The sequence below is a fragment of the Pan paniscus genome, chromosome 8 (genome assembly GCF_029289425.2).
Source record: "Pan paniscus chromosome 8, NHGRI_mPanPan1-v2.0_pri, whole genome shotgun sequence".
NCBI classification, from domain to species: Eukaryota; Metazoa; Chordata; class Mammalia; order Primates; family Hominidae; genus Pan; species Pan paniscus.
This window is the reverse complement of record NC_073257.2, coordinates 92950375-92973536: the sequence shown is the minus strand read 5'-3', so window position 1 is coordinate 92973536 and position 23162 is coordinate 92950375.

Genomic DNA, 23162 nt, shown 5'->3' with positions numbered 1-23162 from the left:
TGCAGCAAACATTCACTCAGTCAAAATTGAAACACTTTTGTCTACGGCTTGAAAAGACAAAAGTACCAGGCTAAAAAATCTTGAGGATAATTTTTGCCTTCTACTGTGTTCACTCTTAATTTATAGTATTACAAGAAAACCCTCACTTAGTCTCCCTTTAGCCTATATCATTTTGCTTATAACATCACAGTCTTACCTTTCCTCTGAGGACTACTCCTAGGCCATTAAATGGAAAATAAGATTATTACTAACTTCAGAGTTTATGACAGACTTTGACCTCTCATTTCATTATCATTCATTAGCAGCACCTCTCTCCTCACTCATGTTCTTACTGTTCCATGTTTCTTGCTGCGTTTGGTATGCTCTCCTGTCTGTTTCCTTGGTTTTTAACAACAGAAATGGCATTTAGTGACCTACCCTGGTGTTGACATTCAGTTACTGCCTCCATTAAAGACAGGCTAATTAGAAAGGCCCATGTGTTTGCACAGAATTAACGAAAGAGAATGCAAGAATCAAGGCAGGGCATTGATTGTCTGCAGCTCTGAAATACAAGTTCAGCCTCACATTTGGGAAGTCTAGGTTATGATTATTGACCTGGTTATACATTAATAGTACTTTTTTATCTGAAGTCAGTGACTGCATCCATTTTAATCAGTGTTGGGTATGTGTGTGTGTGCCTGCACGTGTGTGTGTGTGTTCAAATTTGAGTTTCCCCTTTGAAAAGAATTTTATGTAAGTGAACATGAGAAGACTTCATTAGTGGAAAGAACCAACCAGACTAAGATCAAGGGAACATCAGATTGCTGGCTACCAGACCCCTTAATTTCATCTAATTTACCCACTTTTTAAAAAACACTAAAAACTCCTTCACTTACATTACAAGTCTTTCTTGGAGTAAAAATGCTTGACAAGGGTTTTTCCTGTCATCTTCTCTACATAATCACCACCTACCCCACTTCTACCCTGACATTTTCTGCATCAATTCATAGAGCATGCCTAGCCAATACCTCAAACACCTATCAGATATTAAGGAGAGCTGCACCCTTTTAGATATCAACTCATTCAAAACATTAGAGTACATTCCCCATGTCCTGCAAATCTCTTAACTTATATTGTTTGTGCTATCTGTGTGCTGATTCTCTCCATCTTCTTGGCCATCCTCTTGCTAAGGGCCACATAATAAAATGCCACATACAAAAGAGAGAATTAATTAACATGTGAAAGATAAAAATGTAGAGATTAAATTAGTCTAAAGTACATACTTTTTTGAAAGGGGAAAGGTAAACTGAATTAGGCCAGTGGTTTTAAAAGTTTAATGTTCATAAGAATCACCCAAAGAACTTGTTAAAATGCATATTCTGATTCAATAGGTATGGAGCAGGTCCTGGGATTTTGCAGCTTTAGCAAGCTCCCAGGTGATACTGAGGTTGTGCTACACATATTTGGAGCAGCAAGGTACTAGAAGCTCTGGTGCCTTGGTCAAACAAATCAACATATTAAAGTCTACTTATTCCTCTATTCTCCGTGATTTTATTGTAAAGAGTCATTATACTTCCAAATGAGATACAAGAATGTTGCAATCACTCCCCAAACCCTAGGGTGAGATTCCTGAAATTTCAAGTCTTCATAAATGATAGGAGAGCGTAAGGACCTAAATTAACATAGGGTGCAGAGACAAAGATTAAAATTCAATATGTGAAAATATTTATCTTTTTAATTTTATTACATACATAAAAAAGGGGGACAGCAGAGTAAATAGAAAAGAAATTATATCCACATATCTTAATTAGTAATACTGACTTGCATAATTTTAGGGTCACTTATCTATAGCACATGATGACTTCCTGTGTTGTTGATAATGTTTTATAATTGATGTGATGGTGATGGTGTTACTAAGGCAGGAAGGCAGGGAGGTAGAACTTCATTAGGAAGAAAAGTCCTTGGAACTCTCTTTTCCCTCTAACACATGGATCTACAAGCTCTTTGGGAGCCCAGGGCTTCTTCGCTCTTCTGCATGGTAGGCTAAGTGATTTTTTCTGAAGTTCCCTTTGCACCTCTTTATAGATTGTGTCAAATTTCAGTTTGGGTGGACTTGCTAAGGCTTTACTTATGCATTTTCATAAAGTTCTTTGAATACCAGGCCATTCTGAATTGATTCTCATGGAAGGCTTTTCTTCCTCACGGTGTGTTCTGTGTCAGGCAGCCTGATAAACTGGCCAAAAGGAGTTCTACGAGATGATTCAGCTATGCGGGCATCTCATGCCCACACACTCTGTTCCATAAGCCTCTCGACTGCCCAGTTCTGGGAAGTAGGCAATATGTGCATTTAAAGTTCCCATGAATAAGGAGAATCACTTTCTGCTTTTAGCTGGCTGTTATTTCTTCAAATTTTTCCTGCCCCATTGTCTATCCTCTTCTTTCCTTCCTGAACCAAACATACCTGTATGTTAGAACTGTTGATACTGGCCCCGAAGTCCCCATGTCTTTGTCATGTTTGTTTGGTCATTTTGGTTTGGTCATTTTGGTTCTCTGTTCTTCAGAGTGGATCATTTTAAATAATCCGTCTTTATATTTACAGACTCATTCTTCTGTCACCTCCATTCTACTGTTAAGCCCACCCAATGAACTGTTTAATTCAGGTATTACATTTCTCAGTTTTAGAAATCACGTCTTGTTCTTTTCACATAGTTTGTACTTTCTTTGACCAATGTATGTTTCTTTTACATCACTGAGCGTAGCTTAGCAGCCACTTTAAAATCCCTTTCTGCTAACTCCATCTGGGTCATCTCACAGTTAGAACCTCTTGCATTTTTTTTTTTCTGTCTCGAGAATGTTTTACATTTTACTGCTTCTTTGCTATTATGGGTCATATCTTAGACACTGAGAATTTTATGTTGTAGAGACTCTGGATCCTTGTAAATTACTCAAAAAATTATGTTTTTTTTGTTTGTTCATTTTAGCAGGCAATTAATTTGTATAGACCCAAACTGCAAATATCTCCTTAATAGCAGCTCAAATCTCATTTCAGTTCTTTTATCCTTAATTGAGCTTCTTGCAGTCTGGCCTAGCAACCATGGTTCAGGAGTCAGCCAGAGATTTTGGCAGAGTAAATGTGGAGTGTGGGCTCTCTCTCTCTCTTTCTCTCTCTCTCTGTATATGTGTGTGTCTGTGTGTGTGTGTGTGCATGTGTATCTCTATCTCTATTTCCACCTCTACCTTTCCCTTTCCTTCACTTTTCAGCTGCTGCATTGCTCTCACTTCTGCCCTCTGGAAAGACTATTGAAGTTTTAGCTACCCCGTGATGTACCAACTGTGGACAGCCTTCGGGTTAAAAGCTGTAAAAATGGGGAAATCATCATGTAGCATTCTCTCCTTTCAAGTATTGACTCCCCTCCAGAACCTTACTGTTTTTATGCATTTTCAAGTGCCTCCATGGAGTTGTTGGTTATTTAATATTATTCCTTTACGTTTTCATACTTTGTCCAGATAATAGGAGAGTTGGTCTTTAGGAGCTTACTCAGCTGTGTCAGGAGTGGAGCTTCAATAGATTATCTTTTTACATCTATTTGTTAGACAAGTCTATCCTTAATAATACAGGAATTTAGACCAGAGTTGGGTGTTTCCCAAGTAACATATAAATTGTTTATCATTGGCTTAGTGGTTGGGCACATATTGCAAGGTGAAAATCCAGTAACCCCTGGTACACTATTGCATAAAGAGAAAGACAAGCAGCTCAAGTGCCAAGCCTGTTGATTTAAACTCTAGAGGAAGTAGTTGGTAAAAGTAACAATGTCAGTACACCAAGGTTCCTATCCACTTTAGGAACGCTCTTGCAAGAAAGAGATAAACTTAGGCAAAGTCTGTCCCAGACTGGATCAGCAATAAAATGCAATTTAGAAATGGGATGATCATATAGCTTATCATCCAAATCAGTTTATATTTGTGAGAGAAAGGAAGTACTATCAATAATTATTCAGGACAACAGGCACAAGCAGGCAATATCTAGTACATGCTGGTGTGTATGTTTACTAACTCTGAAGACAGAAACTTAGAAGGAGATAAAATTGTAGCACCAATCCCTTTCCTAACATTTCTTGTGATATTCTTCTGTCAGAAATGAGAGACAGTCCTGTGATAAAGATCAGATTAAGAAGACAGCCTTCTGGGCGGTCGTGGCGCCTCACGCCTGTAATCCCAGCACTTTGGGAGGCTGAGGCAGGCGATTCACTTGAGGCCAGGAGTTCAAGACCAGCCTGGGCAACATGGTGAAATTCCATCTCTACTAAAATTACAAAAGTTAGCCAGGTGTGGTGGTGCATGCCTGTAATCCTAGCTACTTGGGAGGCTGAGGCATGAAAATTGCCTGAACCCAGGAGGTGGAGATTTCAGGGAGACAAAATCACAACACTACATTCCAGCCTGGGTGACAGAGCAAGACTCCGTCTCAAAAAAGAAAACAAAAAAAAGAAGACAGCCTTCTGACTCAACCTATTTCATGTATCTTCATCATGAAATTTAGAAAAGAATAGGCAATTCATGGAAGCCAATAATTTTATTTTAAATGAGTCTTTAGGCCTAAGAATTATGTCCAGATGAGAGATCTTCAGCTCTGATTATTTACATGTACAACAGACTGTAAATAAATAGGCCAGAAATCAGCTAAAGTTTGAGAAATAATGTTGTCAAAGAGTCATAAGTCTGGTCTACCAAAAACTATTGTTTTCTACTAATCCAAAATTTGAGTCCCCAAACCTACACAAGGTTATGATTTCATGATATTTATAATTTAGTTTCATTATTTGTTTGGCAATTTCACGTTCAGGATTCTGATCAAACATAATTATAATTGTGGGCTACATCCAATTACAGTTCACCTTTGAACAATGTAGGGGTGAAGAGTGTGAACCCCTGCACAGTCAAAAATCCATATATAACTTTTCACTACCCAAAATCTTAACTGCTAACAGCCTGCTGTTGACCAAAGCCTTACCAATAATATAAACTGTCAATTTACGGATATTTTGTATATGTATTATATACTGTATTCTTACAATAAAGTAAGCTAGAAAAAATGTTATTAAGAAAGTCATAAGAGAGAATATATGTATTATTCATTACAGAGAAGTGAATCATTATAAAGGCCTTCATCCTCATCATCTTCACTTTGAGTAGGCTGAGAAGGAAAAAAAGGAAGAGTTGGCCTTGCTGTCTCAGGAATGACAGAGGCTACAGGAAATCCACCTAGAAGAAGACTCATGGTTCAAACCCATGTTGTTCATAGCAAAGACAACTTAAATTCCCATTAACAGTAGACTGGATAAAGAAAATGTGGTACATCACCATAGAATACTATGCAGCTATAAAAAAAAATGAGATCCTATCCTTTGCAGCAATATGGATGGAGCTGGAGACCATTATCTTTAGCAAACTAATGCAGGAACAGAAAATCAAATACCACATGTTCTCCTTTATAAGTAGGAGCTAAATAACAAGAACACATGCACACAAAGAGGGGATCAACAGACACTGGGCATAATCAAGGGTAGAAGGTGGGCAGGGGGAGAAGATCAGAAAAAAATGCCTATCACATACTACGCTTAGTACCTGAGTGGTGAAATAATCTGTATACCAAACCATTGTGACACAAGCTGACCTATATAACAAACCAAAATGTACCCCAGAACCTAAAAGTCAAAAGAAAAAAAAAAACACAATAAAAGCCCATCTAGATATAAAAAATAAATATAAAAAAAAGAGAAATACGAAGCCCCACTCTAAAGTGTGTGCATCTTGCACTGCTTCTGTAAACATTTACTGAGCACCTAATATATTTCAGGAACTATATCAAATGTGGAGATGCAGAGAGTAATAAAATGCAGTCCATACCCTTGCCAAACAAACAAAAAAATGTTGCTCTAGGGTCAACTGTAGTTAGAATGGGGGTTTTCTTTTTTTTTAATTTCTTTTTTTCCTTTTTTTTAATTATACTTTAAGTTCTAGGGTACATGTACACAACGTACAGGTTTGTTACATATGTATACATGTACCATGTTGGTGTGTTGCACCCATTAACTCGTCATTTACATTAGGTGTATGTCCTAATGCTATCCCTCCCCAAAGCCCCACCACACAACAGGCCCCGGTGTGTGATGTTCCCCATTCTGTGTCCAAGTGTTCTCATTGTTCAATTCCCACCTATGAGTGAGAATATGCGGTGTTTGGTTTTCTGTCCTTGGTGATAGTTTGCTGAGAATGATGGTTTCCAGCTTCATCCATGTCCCTACAGAGGACATGAACTAATCCTTTTTTATGGCTGCATAGTATTCCATGGTGTATATGTGCCACATTTTCTTAATCCAGTCTATCATTGATGGGCATTTGGGTTGGTTCCAAGACTTTGCTGTTGTGAATAGAGCCACAATAAACATACATGTGCATGTGTCTTTATAGCAGCATGATTTATAATCCTTTGGGTATATACCCAGTAATGGGATCACTGGGTCAAATGGTATTTCTAGTTCTAGATCCTTGAGGAATCACCACACTGTCTTCCACAATGGTTGAACTAGTTTACAGTCCCACCAACAGTGTAAAAGTGTTCCTATTTCTCCACATCCTCTCCAGCACCTGTTGTTTCCTGACTTTTTAATGATTGCCATTCTAACTGGTGTGAGATGGTATCTCATTGTGGTTTTGATTTGCATTTCTCTGATGGCCAGTGATGATGAGCATTTTTTCATGTGTCTTTTGGCTGCATAAATGTCTTCTTTTGAGAAGTGTCTGTTTATATCCTTTGCCCACTTTTTGATGGGGTTGTTTGGTTTTTTTCTTGTAAATTTGTTTAAGTTCTTTGTAGATTCTGGATATTAGCCCTTTGTCAGATGGGTAGATTGCAAAAATTTTCTCCCATTCTGTAGGCTGCCTGTTCACTCTGATGGTGGTTTCTTTTGCTGTGCAGAAGCTCTTTAGTTTAATTAGATCAGAATGGGGGTTTTCTTTTATGGCAAAAGATAAGACTTCTGAACAATTTTATTCTGTTAGTCATAGATATTTGCTTCTTTCCTTAAAGTTCTTTCTTTTTTCAATTGCTTGCACTTTTGAGGGTAATGAGGACAATGCCATAATTAATTTACATTAAAATGTATGAGTTTTCTTTACTGCCTGATCTATGACACAATTTTTTTCTTTGATTGTAATGCATACAAGCTTTCCAATAAAGAGTTAAAACATTTAACATTTTCCTTATCAATACAATATAATCAACACTTCCTGAAATCCAGAAAAGAGGCATACGGTCTCTTTACCACATTAATCTCCCTATAGCTTGGAATATTAATGAAATCTTTTGGTAAGTTTAGAAGAGTACCCAAGAGATTGATCACATTCCAATAGCTGTCTGAACAGGTTTCCCTATGTTGTGAGTCTGACAAATAAGGCACAAGGCGTATTAGTGGACAGTCCTAATAAATTTACATAAAATTTGAGGCAAACCAATGTATTCCATTTTGAAGGATCATCCTTCCTTCATTCACCCAAGATGGAGAACTTGTGAATAAAAAAGGAAGAAGAGCTACCACTCTTTTAACCAGTGCTCATCAAAGTGCTTGGACATAAAAAATTTCCGCAATGTTTGTTCTTATATTTGATATTGATCTTGTATATTTTCCTGTCAGGAAAGCAAAGCATAGACAGGTACAGCATATACACACACACACACACACACACACACACACACACGCTTTTTAAAATTAAAAAACAAACTATGTTTCAAATAAGAAAACAAAAAGCAAAAGACCACTGCTTGAGGTACAGAATCAGCCAATGTATCCACTTCAGAGAAACTAGTACTAATTTCTTTTTACTTTTGGCCCAAATTCCTTTTAGTTATGTTGTTGTTATATAGGAACAGATGACACTTCCTATTAATATAGGAATGCAGCATTATTAATCTGTAAAACAGAAGAAAACACTTTAATCTTTCCAATGGGAGACATATTAGGGACCATAAAACATAGAACACGTAATAATTTAGACAGAATTTTATACAAGTAACTGACAATAGCAATGAAAGGCAAAACAGTAACAAGTAGAAGTTTTGAGTTTTTCTTTTCCAAATAACTCTCATATAATTCTTTAGTTTCATGGGCTCTAGAACAACTGTTTATCTTTTAATATAAGTGGATTAGCATTGAGATGAATTTTAAAGCCTTTAAATATAGATATTTATAAAAGCCAAACATATAAAAGATAACTGAGAATGTCAATAAAGCTAGCCATAATTAGTATCAAGGAACGTCTCCAAGACTTTTTAACTTAACCTCAAATTTTTGCCAGTACATACTTTTACAATAATGTCATGGTTTTAAGAACTAACTCACAAAAAAATGTAATTGTTGGATAAAGGGCACAAAGTTTCAGTTTTACAGGATGAATAAGTTCTGGAAATTTAATGAATAGCATGGTGACTATAATTAAAATTCTCTGTTGCATACTTAAAATTTACTAAGACAGTAGATCTTAACTGTTCTCACCACAGAGACAAAATGGTAACCAGGTAAAGTAATAAATATGTTACTTAGCTTGATTGTAGTGATTATTTTACAATGTATATGTATATCAAAACATTACATTTTACCCCTTAAAATTATACAAATTTTTGTCAATTATGCTTCAATAAAGCTGGAAGAAAAAAAGAATTTAATGCATGTTATTAACATATATTAGGCCTTAATTTCAAGTGTAAATTGCCTTTAAATAAATGTTATGGCCTTTATAAGTAATTTTCTGTCCGTTTTAGCCCATGATCTAAGTTTCCCACCAACCCTGAGCTCCAGACTTCTGTACCCTACTGCATACTCTGCATCTCTATCTGGATGTCTAGTGGGCATCTCAAATTAAATTTGCCAAAAGAAAACTCTTGAATATCCTCACCCTAACCTGAGATCTGTTCCTTTCAGTGTCCCCTGCCATGGCAGGGTTCAGCTAATCTTCTTGGCTCAAACTTTCAACGTATACGATGCCCTATACGGCTCCCATTTTAAGCCAAGCCACTACCGTCCCTCAACTGAACCAGTGCCAGTTACTTCATAACTGCACTGCTGTGTTCATGTTTACATCTCCACAGGCAAGTTTCCTTAAACAATCAAAGCAAACATTTCACAATTCTGCCATGGTCAAAAAAAAAAATCTAATCCCTCTTTATTGCCCACAAGATACCAAATCCTGTGGTTCCTGCCTCAGAGGTCCATCTGAGCCTGTTTGCTGTGTCCACTCTGTGACCACAGATGCAGGCCATTCAAAATTTGGTTTGGATGTTGAGACTGATGGCACCACACACAGAGCAAGAAGGTATGAGAAGATTTGTTACTTACATAATGAAGGCTTCTGGTGAGAGCAGGACAGGTCTCCCAATCTGATCCAAAAATGGCTTGAGGGAACAAACAAAGAAAACTAGTGGGGTTTTATGGTGGTTAGGGTATGGGCCAGGCTGAGGGTTCCATGTGTAATCAGGGGCTTGACTGGTTTGAAACTTCCACTCAAGGACATTGTATATAGTGTTATCTCTGCCTGGAATATTTCCCCATGTGAGAATGAACACTGTAGGTTTTTCCAGACATATGAAGTGGTGGAAGGAGGCAAGGGAGTGGAAGGTATTTCCCAGGGTGTATTGTAATAATAAGCCATAGAATCCAGGTGAACAAGCAGCAGCAAAATAAAGCCAGAGGATTTTAACAAGTTGTGAGAAAGTTGTGGAGTCATTGCTTGCAGGTTTCCATGAGGCTAAAGTGAAGAGTATTTAAGTAAATTAGATTAAAAAATAGAAATGTAAACCCCAGGATGAGGCTACTAAAAAAAAAAACCAGCTAAAATGCAATGAGAAATTTTGATGGAGTTGAGGAAGCCAAGGTTCAAAGAAACTTAATCTAAATTTTTAGGTATTTCATCTTTTCAGACCATGTAGCCACTGACAATCAAGGTACAAGTTGGGATAGAGAGAACTATTGTAAGCAAAACAAAGTTTTCAGTTAATGAGGAAGGTTGATAAGAATGTTGGTCATCAAATAGAGAAGAAAGAGAATTCTGTAGACAGATGTATGTGCTTCAATCTAGATGCAATTTTCACCAGAGACTCTAAATTGTTTCAGAAAATGTTGATGGACCCAATTAGAATGGAGCTTTTAAAAATCAGCACATTAGTGGATATATTTCTAGAATACTGTACACATTTTTAAAACTAGACTTTAGAGGTTATAATATACTATCATCTCATTGCAAGGTACTAAAAATTATTGCCAGGACTCAGGTTCTCTGAGAAGAGGAGAAAATGAGAATCAATTTATAGTAAAGGGACTGAGGCCCAAAGATTAAGAGGCCTGGAAAAGGTCACTCAGATAGCAAAGGCTGAAAGGGGAAAAATATCACCTCCTAGCTCTAAGTTTCCATGATAGCGCTGGATTTCTCCCCACCCCCACCCTCACCTTCACAACTATCAGCTTGTTGTAGTCAGCCAGTTTTGAGTCCGAGTCCGAAAGAGATGAGCAAAAATCACAGTTCTATCTGTTTTTAAGTGTTTTCAGTTGTAAAAATACCATCCTACAAAAAAGGTATATTCTTTAATCATAATAACAAAATATTTTATTTGCCCTTAGCTGAACTTACTAGAACATGTCAATACCTTTGAAACTCAATATCTATCTCTCCCCAGCTGCATCCTCTACCCTCTTCCACCAAGGTAGATACTTCCCAAATTTCTGCTAACTAATCAGTTTTGTATTTATATAGTTTTATCATATGTGAAAGTATCCTAAATATTACATTGTTTATTTTTCCTTATTTAAATCTTCTCATAAATAAAACCATTCTATGCATCTCATCTAGTTGAGAGTATTTTTTTTACTTGATACGATGTTTTGAGATTCATCCATATTGGTTCATGTCACTTTGTTTCATTCATTTTCACTGTTGTAAAAAAATATAATTGAATAAGCAGAACATAATTTTATATGCATATCTATATATTTTTACTGCTGATGACCACATTTGTGTTGTACTTTGTTTTTATTATTGCCAAGAATGTTGATAGAGATATGTGTGGACAGACAGTTGGATACAAATATAGATATAGATATACAGATATAGCCTGGGGCAGAAGTGCAATATTTTTCTGTTATGAAAATCCTGAGTCATAGATTATCTGTCACTAAGATATCTGTATTGAGTACTTTAACGAAAAATTTCTTGCAGAAAAACAGTACCTTTAAAGTTCATCATTAAAAAATGGCATATTTGTAACTGGCATATAGCATAGTACCTGGTGGTTAGAGGCCCACAATAAACGTTCCACACCCAAAGCACATTTTCTTTTACTAATATTTGAATTTCTTATACCTAAACAAATTATTGCATAAAGCGGATATTCAGTAAAACTACTGAATTGAATAAAATCATGAATCATATAGCAACAAACATTTCATCTTAGACACTATTTCTCTTCTAACCTACGCAGATTATGAACCAGCCTATGTCAAACCACAGGTTGAACTTCTCAATGAAAGATTCCAATTATGGGCTACTGAGCTCCAGTGGGAGAAATAAAAAGGCTTGCCATCATCCAAACATCATTTCCCTCAGTTGGCTTCTCAAAAGATAACCTTCAATTCTCTCAGGAAAGAAACTGTCCTAAAAGTTCTGCAATAGAACTGAGAATTTACACATGGGTTTGTTAATGCTTTCGCTCTCAGCTCTCGATATCAGAATTCCAAATCCCAGGTTATCTCTCTAGACATATAAATATGACTTTTCTATTCATTAGGGAAGCAAAGGAGGGAAAAGATGAACTCTAAATTGACTCTGTTTAATGTGCTGTCATCTAAAAACTGTGAGTGAAGAGTAAACTCCCACAAGTCAGCATCGAATGAATGGGGAGCAGTAGCTGGTGAAAGATTACAAGCAATTTTCACGAGATTTATAGTAAGCTAGTGAACTACAACATGACAGAGGCTGCAAGTGAAATTAAGTAAGGCTGTATATCAAGGAAGATTTTGTTTTCAGCAGCTATGAACTTTAAGATGATTAACAAGACACAAAGTGTAGGTTCTAGGGGATCTTTTGAATAATCTAGGGAAGACAGAGTTACGAACAAGCAGAAGGTGGAACAGTTAAAACTGGAGGGGGTGGGGGTACAGAAAGTTAAGTGGCAATGTGCATTACAGAAATTGAATTAATTATAAAACCGATGGGCATGACTTGAGCGAGTTCTTTGTCTGATTCCCAAGATTGCGCTCATATCATTTCATCTTTCTGCCCAGGCTGCAGAATGAAGCCTAACTCAAGGGCAGGACGCAGCCTCCTGCTCTTCCACATCACTTCCCACACCTTGCCTGGCCCACCATGCCTACATAGTGCCCTGTCTTGCACAGATGAACCCTGTCATCCCCCACTGGACCCCAGCAGTATGTATCACATATAAGCATTAGCAACTTCCTGGGTGCCAATTCCCTGGCTGTTATTCAAGCCATATCTCTGTGTTTGGTCTCTTTCCCAGCACACTCCATTCTCCTGAAATAAGATTTCCTAATACTCAACATGAACTGTTTTCAGATGGTCAGCTTCACTTGCCAACAAGGCATCCTCCAAGCACTTCCACTGGGTCTAGTCCCCTTTTTCTCATCCAACTCACATGAAGGGGCTCGAGCTTTACACTTTAGCTCTTCCCCCTCTTCTTCATCCCACTGCAGTTTACTGAGCAATCTGGATATGTAGCAGCATGCTATTTCTGGCCAAGGCCTTGAATCAAATTGCCTGTTTACCCACCACTGCAAGTATAAAAATAGTCTTCAGATACCCTGCTTGTATTAGACCATGGCTTTCTGTATTTTATTCAGGCAACTAAATCTATAATCCATATACAAAAAGACTTGCCAATCAATAGAGCAGTCAAGCCAAACAAGCTGGGTGACTGCTAGTGAGAAAAAATATTCTACATTTCCAAACCAAAGGAAATCATCCTTAGAGCATTCCAAGACAAGTTCTCTAAGTTCACATGGAGCCGAGCCTAGTTCTGTGCTCCTTCTCTTCTGAGTTTTAAAGTACTCACATCTACCCTCTGAAGTCCCAACTACCTCCAAGAACCATACCCTGAAACAGGAACAAATAACTCATTCCTAGTTCCCTGAACCTCTTCTTTGTGCAGGGCCTATGCTCCCAGGGCTAGTCACCCTGACCTACTGGGGCTGAGGTGCAGCTATTCTTTCAAACCTCAAATGGGGAGGAAATAAACTGTTCAGATCTTGCCTTAATATTGCTTGCTTTAAAAGATTCCAGAAGGGTGTTAGATGGGATTTACCCAGTCAGTAATGATCTCGAAACACCTCTACCTGTGCCTGCTTCTCCATCACCAGAGACACAGTCTTTTATTCCTTTGGGCCTCTGAATCTCAGTCTATTCCACTGTTCAACATTTCTAAATATATGATCTCTGTACCATCTCATTCAGAATCAGCTGACTAATTGTTAGATTGCAGATTCCCAGGTTCCACTCCCAGAGACTGATTCAGACACTCTGGAGCTGGACTTCACATATCTGCATTGTTAAAAGGATCTTCAGGGAATTCTAACACACTCTAACTGTTTGGAGCTACTTTCCAGATCCATCAGGAGGAACCACAGCCAAGTACTGTGCAGCAGAGGTCTGACACCGAATGGTACTACCAGTCAGAAGGCTGGGGAACAATCATACATGCTTTAGACCTCTAAAAGCCTAGCAGTAAACAATGTCTCTTCCAAAGAGGCTTGAGAAACACCCTAAAATATAACATTGGGGGCCTGTCCGGACTGCAATGGGGACATGTGCTAGAGTGCCCAGATAGATCCAGACCTTACCACAGATGTCTATGTAGGGAAGGAAGAGCCTGAGCAGGGACTCACAGGCAGTCAGTGCTCCCCTGAGAGAACAAGATGCTGCCTTTATGGAGTCACCCTGTGCCCTTGGAGGAGCATGTGCATCCCTTCAGAGGACCAGCCTTGACTTCCAAATGCATACCACCCGACATGTTCAGCCAGGCGAATAAACTGTGCTGAGTGTAAAGTGGCTTCCCTAAAGCTTGATTCATGTTTTGATTCAGAAACTCAAAGGGATAAGGGAGAAAATGGCGGATACGAGGCAGGACTAACTTGCAGCTAACTCCACTCGGACAGACAGAGCAGCATATGGAGACCCACATCGTAAACTTTTGCTCCAAGAGCTATCACAGGAACGTACCAGGAAAGCTGAGAGAATCCACAGACCCTTTGCAGGAGGTGGATTGCTGCTGCAGGCTCCACAGGACAGCTTAGGAACTGTGAGTCAGCTTGCTTTCTCAGCTGGGAGGCTTGTAACCTGGGGCAAGTTCTCAGTCCTGCTCACCAGCTGCCTGGAAAAAGACTGAGTGCTGTTGGGAGGCACGGTGGGAGTGAGACCAGCCTTTCGGGCTGCCGGCTGCATGGGAGCTGGGCGAGACCTGTGGCTGCCAACTTTCCCCCACTTCCCTGGTGACCTGTGTGACAGAGCAGAGGCATAATCCTCCAGGGAACATAACTCCATTGGCCTGGGAACCACACCACCATCTCACACAACAGCTGCAGCAAGCCCCACCCAAAGAGAGTCTGAGCTCAGACATGCCTAACCCTGCCCACCTAATGGCCTTTCTCTACCCACCCTCCTAGCTGAAGACAAAGGACATAATCTCTTGGAAGCTCTATGGCCCCACCCACCACTTGCACGTCCCTATACTACCAGAGCTGATGCGATCTTGAAAGTGCCACCTCCTGGGTGAAGGCCAACCAATACAAAACCAGTGCACTTAACAAAAATACAACCAAGGACCCTCATAGAGTCTAATGCACTCCCCTGCTACCTTCTCCAGAGCAGGTGCTGCTATCCACAGCTGAGAGACCTGAAGATGGATCACATCACAGGGCTCTTTGCAAACACTGTCTAATACTATTCCAGAGCCTAGTCGCTCCACTGGGTGGCTAGATCCAGAAGAGAAATAACAGTCACTGCAGTTGTACTCTGAGAAAGCCCCATCCCTAGGGGAAAGGGGAGCACACCACATAAAGGAAACACCCTGTGGGACAAAAGAATCTGAACAGAAGCCTTGAGCCCCAGATCTCCCCTCTGACATAGTCTACCCAAATGAGAAGGAACCAAAAAAACAATTCCAGTAATATGACAAAACAAGGCTCTTTAACACCCCCAAAAGATCACACTAGTTAACCAGCAATGGATCCAAACCAAGACAACTTCTCTGAATTGCCAGAAAAAGAAGTTAGAAAGTCAACTATGAAGCCAATCAAGGAGACATCAGAGAAAGGTGTCCACCAGAGAAGTCCAACTTAAAGAAATCAAAAAAATGATACAGAATATGCATGGAAAAATCTCAGTGAAATAGTTAGCATAAATAAAAAACAATTACAACTTCTGGAAATGAAGGACACACTTAGAGAATTGTAAAATGCGCTGGAAGTTCTCAGCAGTAGAATCAAACAAGTAGAACAAAGAATTTCAGAGCCTCCAAGAAGTTTGGGAACAAAACCTCCAAGAAGTTTGGGATTATGTTAAACTACCAAACCTAAGAATAATATCTTCATCCAAGGAAGAAGATAAATCTAAAAGTTTGAAAAATATATTTGAGGGAACAATTGAGGGAAACTTCCCTGGCCTTGCTAGAGATCGAAACATCCAAATACAAGAAGTTCAAAGAACACCTGGGAAATTAATCACAAAATTAATTCATATATAATGTCCCTCTTTATCTTTTAAAACTGCTCTTGCTTTAAAGTTTGTTTCGTCTGATATAAAAATAGCTATTCCTGCTTACTTACATCACATAGTCATGAGGTTATCTAAAGTCAAGATGCAGAAAAGAATCTTGAAAGCTGTGAGGCAAAAGCATCAGGTAACCTATAAAGGAAAATCTATTAGAGTAACAGCAGATTTCTCAGCGGAAACCCTATAAGTTAGAAAGGATTGGGATCCTATCTTTAGCCTCTTTAAACAAAAGAATTATCAGCCAAGAATTTTGTATCCAGCAAAACTAAGCTTTATAAAGGAAGAAAAGATAGGCTTTCCCATATAAACAAATGCTAAACAAATTTGCCACTACCAAACCAGCACTACAAGAACTGCTAAAATGGACGCTAAATCTTGAAACAAATCCTTGAAATACACCAAAATAGAATCTCCTTAAAGCAACAATCTCACAGGACCTATAAAACAACAAAACAATGAAAAACACCAAGGTATTCAGGCAACAAATAGCATGAAGAATAGGCAGGTACCTCACATCTCAATACTAACATTGAATGTAAATGGCCTTAATGCTCCACTTAAAAGATACAGAATGGAAGAATGAATAATTCACCAACCAAGTATCTGCTGTCTTCAAGAGACTCACCTAACACATAAGGACTCATATAAACTTAAGGTAAAGGGGTGGAAAAAGATATTCCATGCAAATGGACACCAAAAGTAAGCAGGAATAGCTATTTTTATATCAGACGAAACAAACTTTAAAGCAAGAGCAGTTTTAAAAGACAAAGAGAGACATTATATAATGATAAAAGGTCTAGTCCAACAGGAAAATATCACAATCCTAAATCTATATGCACCTAACATGGGAACTCCTAAATTTATAAAACAATTACTACTACACCTAAGAAATGAGATAAGCCAGGCATGGTGGCTAATGCCTGTAATCCCAGCACTATAGGAGGCCAAGGTGGGCAGATCACCTGAGGTCAGGAGTTCGATACCAGCCTGGCCAACATGGTGAAACCTCATCTCTACTAAAAATACAAAAATTGCTGGATTTGGTGGCACACATCTGTAATCCCACCTACTTGGGAGGCTGATGAAGGAGAATTGTTTGAACCCAAGAGGCAGAGGTTGCAGTGAGCTGAGATCGTGCCACTGCACTCCAGCCTGGGCGACAGAGTGAGACTCCCTCTCAAAAAGAAAAAAAAGAAAAAGTAAAAAACAAGAAAAAAAGAAATGAGATAGACAGCAACACAGTAATAATGCAGTAATAGTTGCGGACTTCAGTACTCTACTGACAGCACTAAATAGGTCATCAAAACAGAAAGTCAACAAAGAAAAAATGGACTTAAACTATACCCTACAACAAATGGACTTTACAGATATTTGCAGAACATTCTACCCAACAACTGCAGAATACACATTCCATTCATCAGCACATGGAACCTTCTCCAAAATAAACCATATGATAGGCCACAATACAAGTCTCAAAAAGTTTAAGAAAATCAAAATTAATATAACTACTCTCTCAGACCCCAGTGGAATAAAATTGGAAATCAACTCCAAAAAGAACCTTCAAAACCACGCAAATACATGGAAATTAACCTCCTTCTGAATGATCATTGGGTCAAAAATGAAATCAAGATGAAAATTAAAAAATTATTTGAACTGAACTGAATAATAATAGTGACAAAATCTATCAAAACCTCTGGGATACAGCAAAGGTGGTGCTAAGAGGAAAGTTCATAGCATTAAATGCCTACATCCAAAAGTCTGAAAGAACAGAAAGAGACAATATAAGGTCACAACTAAAAGAGCTAGAGAAACAAGAACAAACCAAATTCAAACCCAGCAGAAGAAAAGAAATAACCAAGCTCAGATCAGAACTAAGTGAAATTGAAACAAACAACAACAACAAAAATACAAAAGATAAATGAAACGAAAAGCTGGTTCTTTGAAAAGATAAGTAAAATTGATAGACCATTATCAAGACTAACCAAGAAAAGAAGAGAGAAGATCCAAACAAGTGCTATTAGAAATAAGATGGGAGATATTACAACTGATAGCACAGAATTACAAAAGGTCATTCAAAGTTACTATGAACACCTTTACATGCAGAAACTAGAAAACCTAGAGGAGATGAATAAATTCCTAGAAATGTACAACCCTCCTAGATTAAACCAAGAACAAATGGAAAATCCGAACAGACTAACAACAAGCGGAGAGACTGAAATGGTAATTAAAAAGTCACCAACAAAAACAAAAAAGTCCAGGACCAGACAGATTCACAGCTGAATTCTATCAGACATTTAAAGAAGAATAGGAAGAATAGGTGCCAATTCTATTGACACTATTCCAAAAGATAGAGAAAAAAGGAACCCTTCCCAAATCATTTTATTGAAGCCAGTATAACCCCAATACCAAAACCAGGGAAGGACATAACAAAAAAAAAAAAACTACAACCAATATCCCTGATGAACATAGACGGAAAAATTCTCAACAAAATACTAGCTAACCAAATCCAACAGCATATCAAAAAGATAACTCACCATGATTAAGTGGGTTTCATACCAGGGATACAGGAATGGTTTAACATATGCAAGTCAATAAATGTGATACACCACATAAACAAAATTAAAAACAAAAAAATCACATGATCATTTCAATAGATGCAGAAAAAGAATTTGACAAAATCCAGCATCCCTTTATGATTAAAACCTTCAGCAAAATCGGCATAGAAGGGACATACTTTAAGGTAATAAAAGCCATCTATGACAAACCCACAGCCAACATTACACTGAATGGGCAAAAGTTGAAAGCATTTTCCCTGAAAACTAGAACAAGACAAGGATGTTCACTTTCACTACTTCTATTCAACATAGTACTGGAAGTCCTAGCCAGAGGAATCAGAAAAGAGAAAGAAATAAAGGGCATCTGAATCAGTAGAGAGGAAGTCAAACTGTCGCTGTTGGCTGATTACATGATCGTATACCTAGAAAACCCTAAAGGCTCATCCAAAAAGCTCCTAGAACTGGTAAGTGAATTCAGCAAAGTTTCAGGATACAAAATTAATATACACAAATCATTATCTCTGCTATACACCAACAGCGACCAAGCTGAGAATCAAATCAAGAACTCAACCCCTTTTACCATAGCTGCAAAAATAAATAAAATACTTTGGAATATACTTAACCAAAAAGGTGAAAGACCGCTACAAGGAAAACTACAAAACACTGCTGAACAAAATCAGAGATGACACAAACTAATGGAAACACATTTCATGCTCATGGATGTGTAGACTCAACATTGTGAAAATGACCATACTGCCAAAAGCAATCTACAAATTCAGTGCAATTCCCATCAAAATACCACCATCATTCTTCACAGAATTAGAAAAAGAAATCCTAAAATTCACATGGAACCAAAAAAGAGCCTGCGTAGCCAAAGCAAGACTAAGCAAAAGGAACAAATCTGGGGGCATTACACTACCTGACTTCAAACTGTACTACAATGCTATACAAAACAGCATGATACTGATATAAAAACAGGCATATAGACCAAAGGAACAGAATGGAGAACTCAGAAATAAAGCCAAATTCTTGCAGACAACCGATCTTCAACAAAGCAAACAAAAACGTAAAGTGGGGAAAGGACGCCCTGTTCAACAAATAGTGCTGGGATAATTGGCAAGCCACACGTTGAAGAATGAAACTGAATCCTCATCTGTCACCTTATGCAAAAGTCAACTCAAGATGGATCAAAGACTTAAACTGAAGACATGAAAACATTAAAATTTGAGAAGATAACATTGGAAGAACCCTTGTAAACATTGGCTTAAGCAAAGACTTCATGATCAAGAACCCAAAAGCAAACACGACTAAAACAAAGTTAAATCGATGGGACTTAATTAAATTATGAAGCTTCTGCACAGCAAAAATAGTCAGCAGAGTAAACAGACAACCCATAGTGTGGGAGAAAATCTCAATCTATACATTTGACAAAAGACTAATATCCAGAATTTACAAAGAACTCAAACAAATCACCAAAAAAACACAAAACAATTTCATCAAAAAGTGGGCTAAGGACACGAATAGACAAGTCTCAAAAGAAAGTATACAAATGGCCAACAAACACATGAAAATAATGCTTAACATCGCTAATGATCAAGGAAATGTAAATCAAAACCACAATGCAACACCACCTGACTCCTACAAGAATAGCCATAATCAAAAAATCAAAAAATAATAGAGGTTGGCATGAATGTGGTGAAAAAGGAACACTTTTACACTATTAGTGGGAATGTAAACTAGTACAACCACTATGGAAAACTGTGGAGATTCCTTGAAGAACTAAAAGTAGATCTACCATTTGATCCAGCAATCCTACTCCTAAGTATCTACCCAGAGGAAAAGAAGTCATTATACTAAAAAAGATACTTGCACACACATGTTTATAGCAGCACAATTCACAATTGGAAAAATATGGAACCAGCCCAAATGCCCATCAATCAATAGGTGGATAAAGAAAATGTGGTATATATATGTATATATATGTGTGTGTGTATGTGTGTGTATGTATAGATAGATGATAGATAGATAGATAGGAGATAGATAGATAGATAGATAGATAGATAGAAGATAGATAGATGATAGATAGATAAAAGATAGATGATAGATGATAGATAGATAGATAGATAGATAGATAGATAGATAGATGATAGAAGATAGATAGATAGATGAACACTACTCAGCCATAGAAAGGAATGAAATAAGGGCATTTGCAGCAACCTGGATAGAATCAGAGACCATTATTCTAAGTGCAGTAACTCAGGAATGGAAAATCAAACATCATATGTTCTCACTCATAAGTGGAAGCTAAGCTATGAGGATGCAAAGGCCTAAGAATAATATGGACTTTGGAGACTTGAGGAAAAGGATGGGAGGAGGTGAGGGATAAAAGACTACACATTGGGTACAGTGTACACTGCTCAGGTAATGGGTGCACCAAAATCTAAGAAATGACTGCTTAAAACTTATTCATGTAACCAAACACCAACTGTTCCCCAAAAACCTATTGAAATAATAAAAAAAAGAAACTCAAAGGGTCTTTATGAGTAATCAGATTGAGTTCCTCTGGTACAATGTCAGAGAACCAGAGACCTCTTATATTTTCTGGAAAAAGTATGATGGCTCCTATAATAACTTTATGCATCTGAGCCAATAGAATGTGTCTCTAATGCACACTCTAGGCAGAAGCGACCCTGCAGATGTTCTTCAGACTTGGTCATAGTCGTGAAGATCCCAGGCTCAATTGGGAACATTGGAGTCTATCCTGCAGAGACCAGATCTCATGGGACTTCAAGTGGCTCTATGCAAATAGAATGTTTGCTTTCTGGAGTGAATGACCTTGCCAGGGTACCACCCGTAAGCCTGGAGCTAAGGAGTCTTCCCTACTGGTGAGGGGAACTAAACGGTATGAATTGTTACGTCATGAAGGGAATTGGATAGTAAAGACATTAAATACCCTTCCCCAGAGGGCTGGGCAAATCAGAAAGGAGCCATGTGGAACTTACTCTCCTGTCAATGTAGACTGAAAGGAAGCCTATATGATTAAATAATGTCCCTGGACTCAAGTAGCCCATGGAGAGAGTTCTGAACATCATAAAAGAGGGAAAGAAGAGATAGCAAAAGTGAGAAATATCTGAGGGTTCCATGATCTATCTATAAAGATATTTTCTGGGCCTCAAAAACACAATATTGGCATTTTATGCATGGGAGTAGAAAGAATGACATTTCATGAGTGGGAGACAATGCACAATAAGTATACAAGTTAAAGGATGTAAGGACTTACCAAGGAGTCCAAGAGGCTTAGAAGTTCAAAGTATGTACTTCATGTTATGGCAATAGTTTAAGAAAATTTCTGCAGCCAAATATACAGTGAGGTTTAGGGGTGTAGTGACAGGGAAGAGACTGAGGACCAGGTAGTGGGATTCAAGAGAAAGGCTGAAAGAGACTGGAGGATGGCAAGCTCCAGTGATAGAAAATGTACTGGGTGGGGTAGAACTAAAGTTCACTATGAATATATGTATCTTAGAATAAAAGATTTTGAGTGTCAAGGGGACTCAAGAAAGACATGTCAATAATAATTCCAAGTAATGTGAGCAACAGAATGGATTGTTAGTGTCATTTACTGACATTTGTAAAACCAATACTAATTGAGTTCCTAGTATATACCAGGCACAGTACTTGAGGTATATATTTGAATGCATATATACACAAACACACACACACATATATATCAATCATACCACACATACCATATCACATGTATATATAATCCATGCTTTCATTGTACTAATCTAATTTATCCAATAGTAACTAGGTAATAAATTCAATATTTGCTTTCTAAGGCCTGTTAATATTCAAACATTATTTGTTTTTTAATAGTTATTAAATAGTTATAATTCAAATATTTCTATTGAAATCAAGAGTCAATGAACCATGGGTCCATTCTGGCTCACTATGTATATTTGTAATTAAAGATTCACTGGAACATGACCAAGCCCCATTGTTTACTTCCTGTCTATGGCTGTCTTCCATGCTCAGGAAACAACAGCACAGTCAAATAGTTATGAAAGAGACAACGTGGCCTGTAGAGTCTAACAAATTTACTATCTGACCCTTTACAGAAAATGTTTGTCTATGCCTTGTCTAAATCTCTACCAAGAAGCTAAACAGATACGTTTGTTAATACAATTAAACCTGACAGAACCTCTCAAACTTAAGATAGCCTCTCTTCCTTCACCTCCTAGATAGGTTCCAGCTTTATGTCCTGCTGCAGACTAACTTACCTCCTACTCTTGCCCTTGGTCAGGAGGTAGGGGATATTGTCTCTGCTAAGCCAGACAACAGAGTGGGACGTAATTATACCCATTTCTGGGATGTGAGGCCTTTCCTTTTAAAAATTCTAAGCTAAATACTGAGAGAATATACACAAGAAATGGCAAAAGTAAGAAAAAAGAAAGTTCCAAAATTTAAGACACCTTATGTATTCTTCAAAAAACATATAGTTAGGTTTGTAGAAATATGGAAAACCAAACAGAACCTTCTAGATTGGGTAACTCTGTGAACACAGAAGCTGAACTGGCTCTGATCTCTAACATATTTAGATGAATAAGAAAAAAATATGAGATAAATTGATAAAACCCCTAAACTAAGAGAAGGATCCCACTCACACATGAGAAATTTTAAGAAATCATTTTCCTAGGTAAAAGACAAGTAGAGCCATAACTACAGCAAAAACTAAATAAACAACTTTCTTATTGGAGAACAATGTGAAACTATGTCATAGAGAATTAGCAGTTACCA